Source organism: Thamnophis sirtalis, unplaced genomic scaffold, assembly GCF_051295495.1.
Source record: "Thamnophis sirtalis isolate CommonGarterSnake01/CBP01778 unplaced genomic scaffold, rThaSir2_p1.2 scaffold_1, whole genome shotgun sequence".
Taxonomy (NCBI): domain Eukaryota; kingdom Metazoa; phylum Chordata; class Lepidosauria; order Squamata; family Natricidae; genus Thamnophis; species Thamnophis sirtalis.
Window position 1 is genome coordinate 23129337 of NW_028261381.1, and position 11164 is coordinate 23140500.

The 11164-nt window shown below is 38.1% G+C and overlaps 1 protein-coding gene across 1 annotated transcript in view; it reads right to left on the reverse strand.

Annotated features, from left to right (window-relative positions):
- The window catches only part of MAP3K20 (mitogen-activated protein kinase kinase kinase 20), a 116965-nt gene extending 107012 nt beyond the window's left edge, over positions 1–9953 (reverse strand). Inside the window, exon 1 of the mRNA XM_087709009.1 lies at positions 9701–9953. The gene's annotated coding sequence lies outside the window, so the exon portion shown is untranslated. The remainder of the gene's footprint in view (positions 1–9700) is intronic.
- Positions 9954–11164: the final 1211 nt, after the last annotated feature.

The following is an 11164-nucleotide window of genomic DNA, read 5'->3' on the forward strand; positions in this document are numbered from 1 at the left end:
CTCGGCTTGTTCAAGTAGCAAAGCACATTGATACAACTGTTCTGATAAATTCAATTTGATTCTTTGTTGCCTGTGCCCATCCAATTCACTTGCAAGCATATCCTATGAAATCCTTCAACAGCATTTTTGGGAAACCACCTAGACTTGCGCTAGAGGAAAGAGGCAGGAACAAATAACCAAATGAAGTTCTACGCACCTTTGTTTGGCCTTATCTAACATATTAATGCAGAACTAACTGCTCTACCAAAAAAGGGGGCGAGAGAGGAGGGAGGTGATTCTATGTTCATTCACAAAATGAAAAGTAGCAAGGCTGTGGAACACACTGTGTTGCACTTATTCATACACTTGGCTCATTTTGCCATATGAATATTTAAGCCAATATAATTTGTGGGGGTTGGCGAGTAGGTTCTCAGGATCCAAACAGAAAAATTCCAGCATGCAAGAGAGATTTTTGTAAACAAAATTTGTCTTTATTTGTGGCATAATTAAAGAGATAGTAAAGTCATAGTTTCTCTTTCAGATCTAAAGATTAATCATTAAACCACATTTAACTTAAATAGAGAAGCAGATAATATTCCCACTGTCTCCTCCTGTATTTTATTTTGAAGAAGCTTGGCATGCAGTAAAGGAATTACTTTATGATTTACTCCCTTCTACCCTCCAATGATTAATCCTGTTTCATGTAAATTAGCACTACTGCTACTATATTAGTGTGTGCCTAATATATACTGTATCTAAGTGTTTACAGTTAGTTATGTATTACTAACTCCTCCCCACAGTTAATTTAAGGATTTAATTATGCTTAGTTGTCAATCTTGCACAACTAGCAAAACAATGACAGTCTTAGGTCTTCTTTGGATCCTTCCTGATTGGGTACACAAGATCCATTAAAACATGATCATCCTCCATTTTTGATGATCCTCCCATCTCCTCAAGAGTTCTTCAGAGTTCTTTACACTGCCTAAATTCAGAGTATTTCTCTTAGTGACTGCCAAAAATAAGGGAGCAGAGTACAAAATCATGGACTGGAATCCTCCAGCCTTCTTTTACAGGTAGTCCTTGACTTACGAACACAATTGAGCCCAAAATTTGTCTTAATAAGTGAGTCATTTGTTAAGTGAGTTTTGCCCCATTTTACGACCTTTTTGGGCACAGTTGTTAAGTGAATCATTGCAGGTGTTAGTAATATGGTTGTTAAGTGGATCTGGCTTCCCCATTGACTTTACTTGTCAGAAGGTCACAAAAGGTGATTACATGACCCCAGAACATTGCAACCATCATAAATATGAACAAGTTGCCAAGCAAGCACCTGAATTTTGATCCCATAACCACAGGGATGCTGCAACGGTCATAAGTGTAAAAAACAATTATAAGCAAAGACATATAGTAAATGATTTAAAACATAATTTACCTAAATCAACGAGCATCCTGGAGGGGGGTCATACAATTTATAAGCCAACATATTTGAAATGAAACTGCTAGGGGCTTTTTCAATATGGCAACAACACTGCACTAGTAGTAACAATCTACAAAAGGCTTTGTCCTAAAATATTATAAGTACATTATCATCCATTGGCAAATCTTTTCAAGATCGAGAATATGTAAATGCTTAGGTAGGTAGGTAAGTAGGTAGGTAGATAGGTAGGTGGGTAGGTAGGTATAGATAGATAGATGATGGATGGATGGATGGATGGATGGATAGATAGATAGATAGAATGTATAATATATATGCAGATCATCTACATATATATTGAATATTACATATCCCCTGTAAATGCTACACAAAATTAACCTTGTGATTCTAAACTATGTAACCAAGGAAGAAAAGTATTTTCAAGCAAAATCAAACAAAAAGTTCTGCTTTACCTTTGCAAGCCAAGAATTTCTCTCATCCTTTCCTGAGAACTGAATGTTTAAGTTTCATTAGATATAAACTGCTGCTTCAAGGGAACAAGAGACATAATTCCTCAACCCCCTGGTCATATCATTTACAGAAACACCATTAGGAGCTCCTGCTACTATTGTAGGATAGCCATGGGGAAGGTTAGGAGGATTGGCTTTGTTGTGTGCAAACATATTAGTAACACATGATGTGCATATGAAGGAATCATTTGGTCATTATCCATCAAATAGGGACAATGCTAAAGTAACGCTCACCTTATGAATAGGAAGCACTTTGTTTTCATAAGGTGAAAGTTGCTTTAGAAATGGCTCTGAGGGATAGACTGAACTTAGGTTTTGATGATCTAAATAAGTTAATGTGCCCTGAGAGTTTACCAAAAGAAAGAAAAACCCAACAAGAAGAAAGAAGTGACTTATGTTCTATAGATTTGTTGAGGTTGGAAAGGGAGTTCTTCACTGGCTGGCAATTATTTTTATAGCTTCGAAAGTGTCATCTTCAACACCAAGGAGAACAAAATCCAAGAGACACTTTGTTGTGTTTTTGTATTTCTGTCTATTGTGGTTTGTGCTTTGGATATCTACCTCTTTGATAACAGTGTGTTCAGTTCAATATAGTTAAATAGATACTCGCTGAGTTCCTGTTATTTGGCAGCTTGCCTTTTTGCTCATCATTAGCAACAGTCTTTGCTTGTTCCAAAGTGAGTGTTAAGACAACTTAGGAAAAAGAAATAGCCTTTTCCACACGACTGTCAGGTGTGCGAAAGACATCTATGGGGTTTCTTTTCTTCCTCCTGTAGAAAAACTACAGTTTAAGTCCTGGCTCCAGAGAGTTTAGAAACTTAGCATTTCCAGACAAAGAGATAACTGGTTTGTGGGTGGTTATACCTTTAACTGCCTTCGGGTAGTTCTTTGTTCCCTATAAATTAAGAGCTTTATAAAAACTTTGCTCTGCTTTTCCTTTCATAAAACAAAAAGAAAGCAAAAAGATAAAGAGTATTTTTATTGACTGATTTCCATGGATGGGCCTGGATTACATTGAATCCTTTTGAAAGCAAGAAATGTCATTAGATAAACTATTTAGAAAAGCTAATACCAAGGGAACTGGTTTTCTCTTCACTTTAACTTCACTATGCACGAGCTACAAATAGCTTAAAGTTTGCTCATTACAAAGGATTTTTACAAATGGCCAAATCGATTTGTTTGATTAGTAGGGAACAATACTTTTTATAAAAGACTGGAAATCCTTTACAGATTTTTTGCTGAAAATGGATAAAAATAAAAATATTGTTAACTGCATTTATCAATTAATATGGGTGGGATATGGGCAGAAAGGAACCATGTTTTGTAACTTTGAAGGTAGAATTGTTTTCAAGTATGTCTCTAAAGAGCTATAAAGAACATTGAGAATGTCTTATTTTCTTTCTTTCTCTATGTCCTTTATCATTTTCGCCACTTTTTTAAAGCTTTTTTTTTCTCACTTAGGGTTTATCTTTTAACTTTGTAAAAAAAAACTTTAATAAAAATATTTTTTAACAAGGACTGTTAGCTAGCTAATTTTGAGGACTTTAATTAATTAATAAATATAAATAATATAAATGTAAATGTAAATAATATAAATATAAATATAAATTATAAATATAAATTATAAATATAAATATAAATATAAATTATAAATATAAATATAAATATAAATATAAATATAAATATAAATATAAATATAAATATAAATATAAATATAAATATAAATATAAATATAAATATAAATATAAATATAAATATAAATAATATAAATATAAATATAAATATAAATATAAATATAAATATAAATATAAATAATATAAATATAAATTAAATAAATATAAATAATATAAATATAAATATAAATGGAATGCCTCTAGCAATTTCAACCAAACTTGGTACACAGATGATTTACTCTCTGGAAACAAATACTGTGGGGATAAGACACCCTAATACCCCCCCCCCCCCGGGTGTTAAGATACAGCCTGTTGTGCCTTCAAATGGCTTCTACTGTACAGTGTAGTAGAGTTGTCATGATAATGGCTTCACAGTACTCCACAAGGGGCCTCCCTCTGGTAAGGGGGAAAAATCCAACATTAGAAACTACGTTTGGTCCAGACATTTTCCCCTTATAAATAAATACCTGGACAACACCGGGTTATCAACTAGTTACTTAAAAACATAAGGTCATAAACCCAAAAATATTGAACACTTGTTTGCAAAGCTGGGCTTCTAACCTGAAGATATATGAACCTGAAGCATGAATTCAAGAATCCCCCCATACATTGATCTTAATTCCTAACCAAAGGAGCATTTCTTCCCAATCACCTTTTTTTAATACTTTCCTTTTGTTCTATTAAAACAGTCGTTCCAAAAAAACACAGGGCTTATACTGAGGCTGATAAAAATCATTCTCCTATGAACAATAATTGTTTCTTGCTTTTATCAGTATTGTGTGATTGTTTTTAGTTTAATAAACTGGAATCATAACAGGCAGCATACAAATGTATGTACATAAATAAAGATCTACCACATGCTGTCATTTTTTTAATGGATGTATTGATTCCAACATGTTTGAAAACAACTAGACTGATGCTTTTAAAAATGGCTTCAAGATATGTGTAAAACTCAATGTCACTTTTAAATACTAATAATTCCAACACTGATTGTTTAATGAAGGATTCCAGCAAATCATCCTTGCTCTTTTTCTGAGAAAAGAGAGGTTAGAAATTAACCAATCATAAATTAATGTCCATCATTGAGTTCAGCCTGTTCCTCCTACATTTTAAATTGTCCTAAGCTCCCACATCTTTGTTATATCTGCTCAAACCTTAGACTGTACAGAACTTGCCACTTGTCAAATAATATCAGTAATATTAATCATTCAAAATTTAAAATTTCCAGAATCAGTATGACACAGCCTTAATTCCTCCTATTATGAAAAGCTTGTTCTTGAGAGTTTTTATTGCTTAAAATAGGTAAAAGGATTATAGCCTAAAATGAGCAAAGCATGTTTCTAAAAATTGTACAAGCCATACAGAGCAGCAAACCTACACACCTATAATATATTATTTGCAACTTTTAGCCACTAAATTTGCAACACATCCTGGAACTAAATCGTTCTTCACTAATGTCTTTGAACTTGGAATTTAAAACAAATAAAAATAAAAAAAGAAGAGATGAAATAGCTTTCAGCATTTCTATGCAAAGGCAGCAGGCCAATGTATTGCCAATAAAGTAAGCACTACATTTGTACTAGCTTAAAACACAGCAGAATGTGCCAAGTTTCCTTATTTGGAAAAAAATATAGTTCTATGGCTTTCAAGGAATTTAACCAACCATTTTTGGAGTGACATCTATGTATACACATTGCACTTGGATTCTGAATCGTCCTCTTTCAAATAACCTGAAACCAAATAAATTGATAATGCTTCCCAAGTATTAAATAAGAAAAGGATATACACCATTTTATAACTTGGCCCTTTATTGTATGGATTTAGCATAAGAAAACATAATTTGCAAATATAGCAATGACATAATTATTGTCAGTACTGTCATAGTAGTGACAATAACACTGAAAATATAGGATAGATGTAGGCATTAGGATTGTAGTAGCGATATATTTTCTCTCCTTTTTCCCCCTTTTTTCTCTAGTCTCTTCAGTAGTTGCTGAACAATAGACAGAATCAAAAAAATTCCCTTCCCTAAGTCTATGCCAGAAAGCGCCACCAATTTTCTTCAGAGGTGCCCAGGACAAGAATTAGCAGCTCCAACCCTCCAAATCCAGAATCTAAAACCAACCGACTATGAGTCACCGAAGACACCTTATCATGCTTTTAGTCCTAATCAACAGAAATTATCTCTTCAACTGGAAACTGGTTGAGGAATTCTTACTTTGATAAGTAAGTTATGGAGAACTAAATTTCACAGAACAGTATTTCAGCCATGAGAACTGGTTTTGCGATAAAGCCAGCACCGTGATCCACCTCTGACTCACAGGGAATATTCTCTGTTTTGAGATTCAAGTGTCTTACATACTTAGCCTTTGAATTAACTTACAAAAGCTCCTGGGAGAGCTTTCAGAGAAACTTCTATTTCAAACCAAGTTTTCAAGGGTTGTGTTGCAATCCCTACTCTGCATTTGATTTAGAGGCAGAGAGCATAAATAGGATACCTAACTTTTGGAGAAAATTCAAATTTTCACCCCTTTTATGTTGAAGATCCTGGAAGCTGAATATTCAACAACAACAACAAAAATACTGCAGGAACTTCCTCCCCAAAGACTGATAGGAATGGGTTATGCCCAAGCATGGGAAATTCTAGTTAAAAAGAGGCTTATAGACAAGGATATTCAGGAAGAGGAAGGAAGCAGCTCTGCATGTACAGTAGCTGGATATGATCTCATAATCTCTGCATCTCCTATCACTTTATTCTTCCAAAGTATTGCAGCATGTCCAGCCCTGATGGACAGGCTCCCTAAAGCCATGCTCAAAAGTAGTTTTAAGGGCACTGTTAATACAGGTAGTCCTCGTCTTACAACAGTTCATTTAGCTACCATTCAAAGCTACAATGGTACTGAAAAAAGTGACATAGGACCATTTTTCACAATTGTGACCACTGCAGCACGGTATGGTTGGAACGGGCCCAGCAGCATCCACACACGCATGTGTCTTAGCGCCTCCGTGAGCCTCCATGATGCTCCATCTGCTAAGCGGAGTGTCGCGTAGGTGCTGTATGCGCTGTGCGCAGAAGCGCCAAAGACTTAAAAGACCAGTAAGGCGCTTGAGCAGGCGGATGAGCCCTCCAGAGCACCGTACTGGAACAATATCCGGTGCTCCGGGCAAGCTCTGATATGCCCGTAAGGCATCCCCATGGTCACATGATCAAAATTCAGATGCTTGGCAAATGACTCATACTTACGATGGTCACAGTGTCCGGGGATCATGTGATCCCCTTTTGCGACCTTCTGACAAACAAAGTCAATGGGGAAACCAGATTCACTTTAATAAGGCTACCAACTTATCAATTGCAGTGATTCACTTAACAACTGTGGTAAGGAAGATCATGAAATGGGGCAAAACCCACTTAACAAACATCTCACTTAGCAACAGAAATGTTGGGCTCAGTTGCGGCCGTAAGTCGAGGACTACCTGTATGGAGCAATCAGACCATGTTTTTCCACACTCTGCCTCTTGAAGGGAAATCTGTAATAGTGTGATAGCCTCCTTAATACCAACGTTTCTAGATCTGCCCTATGATTTTTATGCAATCGCTTGACCAGAGCAAAATTCTGTTTGGGAGCCTGCCAGAACCAGCGTTGTATGGAGGGGGAGAAAATGCAGGAAGGAAATCAGGTTTTCCCTTTTGCCATTGCATATTACTGCATTTTACAGGATTGCTACATAATAAAAAAGAAGTTAATCCCCCCCAAAGCTGTTGCTATAACACTGTTGTGGCTAATGCTGCCATGTGCAGAAGTCTCTTTTCTTCGGTTCAAGTTATACAATACAAACTGCTGGTAATTTGTATCGGGGGGGGGGGGAATTAGTGGAAGACCAGAGAATCTCCAACAGTTTTAGAATAACCTCTATGTGGCCATGCATAGTAATTGTTATCAGAATACTAGACTTTGACCACAGAGATGTAGAAAGTTCACCGTGTGATGTTACGAAATTCCTCGATTTCTCTCCCTAATCTACTTCATTGGATAGGGATTAGAAAAAACAGTTATGGCATTTTGGCTTCCCTCCTTCAAAGAAAGGAAAAGTAGAAAAGCACTAAAACAGAAAATTAACACATGCAGAATCATCCACCTGCGCTATTTATAGCTCCCATATCCTTGGCTGCACCCTAAGAATTGCTTAAAAAGTAAAGTCTTGTTCCAGTTGTTTGATTTGGGGTGACTTTTGGAACGTGGACATATTGTTTTCTTGAAAGCAATATGTAAATCATAAGTTGTTACTGTCTTTTCAAGAATGGTCCCGTCCCCCGTCTAATCCACAACTATGTCTCCATCCCAAGCACTAAAAAGGTTCATCTTGTTAACATCTGAACCCCGTGAATACCCAGCCTCAACATGAACACTGAAGAAAGGTTAAAAGCAGCTGCATTTCAAGATAACTGTATGTTCTATCCTATAACTCAAAGATAAAGAACAGACACGTAGGCCCTATATTTATATTTATCCCCATGAAAACTATATTGTCCTCTAAAAATATTACCCATAATTAAAACTGTCCGTGCTTTTTGACAAACTACTGCAAAGTACAATTACATTGATTATGTCTTTCGATGGAAGGTCACAAATGACACCCTTCAGTTTGGGCCTTATTGCAACCTTTATACATCAGCTCTAAAAATAGATAAATAGATAAATTCCTAGCCAATATGACCATGCCAGGAAATGTCATCTATCCTATACAGAGACATCCATCATTGCACAAGGCTGATATAATTTGCGATCCAGACAACTAAGGCATTTAAAGGCACATCAACTAAAGGCATTTAAAGTCACGCTGGCACTAATAGCCCAGGTTCCCTGCATTTAAGGGCAGCAGCAAGCAGGGCTTTTAATTTTCCACATCAAAGCGTGGATCTCTTGGTTGGAATGTTTGCATTTGAACCTTACTGCTTTCTAGGGCAGTGTCACTAGTCCTCGTGCCACATCTTAAAACTCAGCCAACTTTACTCCTGAGTAAGCACACCCATCACCTGACTGTCAGATTTACACCTAACCCCCCCCTTATTCAAAAGACATTCCAAAAGGTTGCGTAAAAAGACCACATGACATCGTTTTACAACATTAAGGAGGGGGAGAGGGAGAGAAAAGAATTGGGTTTTTTTTTTAAATCTTTCGAATTGAAACCAAAAGTTTGGTTAGCTTAAGTTTTTGTTGTTGTTGTTGTCGTTCCTGTTGTTATTTTAAACTTGGCTGCAGTTCCCAGGGGGGAAAAGAGGTGAGTGATCAAACAGTAGCACTTCAAAGGACTTTCAGTGAAACTCTGTCGGGAGGATAGGAAATGGCTAAACCACAGGATATGACAGATGCACTTAATCACCCCGAGGTTCACTACAAGGGTGAGGTTACTCAAATATATAATCTGTTGTGTAGGGAGAACATACTCCATGCCCAATTTTGCAAAAAAAACATATCGCCGGCGCATTGTGGCTCACTGCGATAACGTTTAGGAGAGAGGGAGAGAGGCACGGAAAGTGCAAAAAAAAGCGATTGCGTCGAAAGCAAGAGAGAAAACCATTCTTTCAATGCCGAACAACAACCACAAATACAACTTGTATTAAAAGTTGCACCGAACGAGCAAATAGGGCCGGGATTAATTGCAACGTCCCGTTTCGAAGGGGCTCCACAATAGAAGCTCTTTCTCCCCACCCCACCCCCCGTCGCCGAAGCTCTCAAAACCGGTCACGGGTTGCACAAAGTGCTTTCTCTCGCGCAAAATAAAATAAAAAAATGAACTATTTTTTTTCAAATGTTTTACTAGTTTCGCTAGCCTTAGCGAGCCCCCGGCCATTTGCCGCCATCGAATACGCCATCTCTACGCTTGCCCACCTCTCGGCCCCCCACACACACAGCCGACCAAAATAAGGGAAGGCGCGCGCGCCCGCCCGCCATGCCAGGAGACCAGAATCTCTCGGGTCTCCTTACTCGTCCCTCCACCCACCCCCCATTCCTCCCCATTCCCACCAAGAGGACCCGGCTAATCTCCACCCCTATAAAAAGCGCGCCCTCCGCTTTCCCCAGCCAGCCAGCCAGCTTCCTTACCTTCCTATGGGGACACCCAATTGGCGGCGCCCGCAGACCGAGAAGCACCCCCCACTCCCTCCGCCGGTGCCCTCAAGTCCTCTCTCTCTCCAAGCGAGCTGGCCCAGATGCCGAGGCTTTTTGCTCGCCGGCTGGCGGGTCTCTTCTCGGCCGCCCGGAGTCTCCCCTCGTTTCCGGTGAATGTCCAAAAGAGCAGCCAAGCCAGCAGACTCTCGGTGCCTCCGGAGCTGGGAAGAAGAGCACCACCCCGCGCACAGCCCGGCCGGGAACGGAGGGACAAGTCCTGACCCGCCCACTTGGCCGGCTGTCAGGCGGTTGTGGGAGATCCCCGAGGGCGTCCCGGCGCTTTGCCTGGCCGAGGGAGCCGCTCGGGTGTCTCGCTTGGGAGCGCAGCCTCTTCGGAAACTCCCTCCCTCCCGATAGCTCTGGGGGGCTTTGCGGTGGGTGACCAGGCGGCGACGCCTTGGGTTTCCCCTTCCCTCCAGCTAAGATCTGGCGATCGGGAATGGGGCTCGAATCAACGAATGTTTTTAGGGGCTTTGGATGCCTCATCATCATCCTCACCTCTGATAGAGTTCTGAAAGAGTTCTGAAATAAATGGCAAACTTGGTTAACGCTGACAAGTCTTTGGATTTTATATTTTCTGTTATATTTTCTTTATAAGATAAAAGTTATCTTATATCTTTATAAGATAACCTTTATTGTCACTTTTTTTTCTGTGAACGCACTGGCACACATTAAAAAAATGAAATTCTGATGTGTGGTCTCAAAATAAATATCTATCTATCCATTTATCTATATCTTGTGCCTACTGTCTCTGTACTACTGTCCCCATTTATTCGTACCCATTTCATTCATACTCATCTTTATTCTTATACCTATTATCTTGTAAACGATTGACAAGTCAAATAAATAAATGAAATACATCTCTATGTGTATCTGTGTGCGCCCAGGTCCGCTCTACACACACATGCGCACACACACACACACACACACTAATCACAGACCATTACGATCATTATTCCTATAATTTAAATGTATTAAAGAGATTCAATATTACTTTTGTTCATGAGAAAGGGGGTTTGAGTTCAAAATTGATTTAAGAATGCTTTATATTCAAGACACGTTTACAAGAGTTAAGCATCAAAAGGCAGCAGGATTTATTGTAAACACGCAACGCCACAGCTAAAATTCTGTGCATATTAATTTATAGAATTACCAAGTGTTTTGTTGTGTTTTTAATTTTTAAAGATACTTTTACATCCAATAACAACGGAAATCTAAATTTATACATAATCACAAGATTGCACTGCTATTTTTATATACTATATATATAATCTTTAATGATGCATAATTTAAATTTTTAAAATTCTTAATTTAATTCTAAAATTCTGTGTATATATGTGTATGTATATGTTTGTGTGTATGTGTACATAGACATGTGTATGTGTGTATAATCTATCT